We start from the raw sequence: 2,692 nt of genomic DNA on the forward strand, positions 1-2,692 counted from the left end.
AAAGTTTTATGTGTGACTTAGGGCTACCCATTGTCCTCCTTTGGCCAGGATCATCTGCATTTCTATGGCACTGAATTGCTTGGCATACCAAGTTTTCTCAACTTTCCTCCAGCTAACCAGCAAGGAGCACCTTATAGCCTCTGTGCCTGTACAAGAGTACAAACCCAACATTTACCTTGTGAGACTGTAACATTTGGTACAATTATAAAGAAGCAAGCAACAGAAATAAGGGGAAATGAGAGAATGCTAAAGAACTCTAGTGGCCTGAAATTAAAGGGTGGGGAGAATCATGGAATGGTTAATCCTTTTAAGTGAGAGGCAAGAACAAATGTAGCCACAATAGTTAGAGAGGTGATATGACTCTCTTTTAGCTGCCTTTTAACAAATATAAGAAAACTTTATGACGTGGAAACATTGCTGGAATGTAACAGAAAATGAAGCTTAGCAAAATATGAAGGGTCTCTTGTTCAGTACAGCAGTCATGAGTTAGCAGTCATGCAGAACAATGACATGGCATCCAATATGCAGGTGTAGAGTAACTGGAGCAATCTGGTTGGGATAAAATGATATGTTGCACAAACTGGTGCAGAACAAGAGCTTGAGAGGATCTTACATTGTGCTTCTGGCAGTGAAACCTCACACAACCGCTCAGATATCAGGAACTGGGAGAGTAAACGGTGAGAAGGTGGTGAGAGACTATAGCAGAAAAACATATGAGATAAAGCAGCCAGCACAAGAGGCTGGGGAAGAGAGATTCTCCCACAATAGCTTACCTAGATGGAGGAAAGGTTATGCATTGGAATGTGCAAATATGTATTGTACTTTACCAATCATGGTTAGGGTTGTCAGGTTCCTCTTCGCCACTGGTGGGAGCTTTTTGGGGTGGAGCCTGAGAAGGGTGGGGTTTGGGGAGGGACTTCAATGCTATAGAGTCCAATTGCCAAATCGGCCATTTTCTCCAGGTGAACTGATCTCTATCGGCTGGAGATCAGTTGTAATAGCAGGAGATCTCCAGCTAGTACCTGGAGGTTGGCAACCCTAATCATAATTGTAGCTGCAGACCTCTAGTTACCAGTTCTTGGGATGCAGAAGGAACACATTACTATCCTATTGTCCTGGGGATCTATAACTGCTTGGCCTTTCCACATCCATGGTTCTAGCCAAGACTCCAGGGTCAGCAAAGGCCTCAGATGCAGAGAGAGAAAGGTAACCACCATCACCAGTGATTTAAAGTTTTTTTTTAATGTCTCTTGACAGCTGCTACAATACTAGCAGGCAAGTCCTACTGGAGGCAGGGGATCTCCCCCACATGGCAACCCTAAATTTCTCCCTGTTTGGCTTTGAAACTGTGAAATTAAGCTCAACTCAGGAACAAAATAATGGGTGGGTGGGGATTGTAGGGAAGTACTTGCAGGCGCAGGAAGGTTAGACACCCCTCCTTCCTGCCTGCAGTTCCTCCCCTGAAGTTAAGTTTCCCAGGCCATGTGTCCTCTTTAATTTGGCAAGCAGGTTCATGAACATCCTCATGTCAAGTTCTTTCTTAATGGGAATCAGATTTCACAGTTACTATATGTCAGATATTAAAAGGAGCTGTTTTAGAACAAGGGTCGGTGCTGTACTGTATACCCTGACTTGAATCACAGCTAGGGTTGCCAATCTCCAGATGACAAGCAACTCCATAATTTAGTAAATGTCATAGTCATATAAGATTTCAATGAACTATTGTGCAGTTGATTCTGCAAAGACTGTAAGAAAACAAATTGTCAGCAGTGGACTCAAAATGATACTATGTGTGTGGGCTGTCAAGTAATGCAAAAAGCATAACACAAAGTGACATCTGTAATTTAAAATTATTGTCACGTGTATTATGAGTTTATTGTCTGCGCTTTTGTGGATTTTCATTTTGCCAAACTTCATGCTCAGCAAGAATTAGCATACCTAAGGAACATGAAGATCAACAGATACCCTATCTAACATCAGCTGACAATATCATCTTTCCTTTGCCATCTGCATACCAAATGGACTGAGCAAAGACAGAAGAAACATTCTCAGTGCCAGCCACAGAACGATGGAATTTTCTTTGAAGGTCAACTGAAGTCTGACATCCATGTTATGGCTGCCACATGAAAACCACTTATAAGAATTGTTCCACACATGGTAGCAATTGCAGTAGGATGAGATATTTGTGTGCAAAAAAAGAAAAATCTGTGGTGATGTGGAGAATATTGTCCTTACTATGGTGTGAGCTGCTATTCAGTACTTTGGGAATAATTTTTCTTTCACATGGAGGCATAGTAATAATTAAATATGTTGGAAGCTGACTGCCCATCGTTTTGCTGTGGGGCATGTAAAGATGTTATGTCTTGTTTGGGGGCCTTTTTGACCCTAGATAAATTTACTAAATATTCGCTAGACTGCTGTAAGCCTTTGTCTTGTGATCATAAATAGGATAATCGAGAAAACAAAATGGAGGCCCCTTTCAGATTACCGTTCTAAACCAGATGTTATCCGTTGCTGGCCCAATTCCGATTAAAGTGATACAGGGATAGACATTTCATACAGCTCAATTCAATCCATCTATGAGGCATCTCTAAATCGCTTCCAAGTGCTCTGGCCAATTCAAACAGTGCCACACTTCCTCCCACCCGTCTTTTTTTGCGGTGTGTTCTTTTCCGGCTTTTAAAAAAACGTT

This window comes from Euleptes europaea, chromosome 5, assembly GCF_029931775.1.
Source record: "Euleptes europaea isolate rEulEur1 chromosome 5, rEulEur1.hap1, whole genome shotgun sequence".
Taxonomy (NCBI): domain Eukaryota; kingdom Metazoa; phylum Chordata; class Lepidosauria; order Squamata; family Sphaerodactylidae; genus Euleptes; species Euleptes europaea.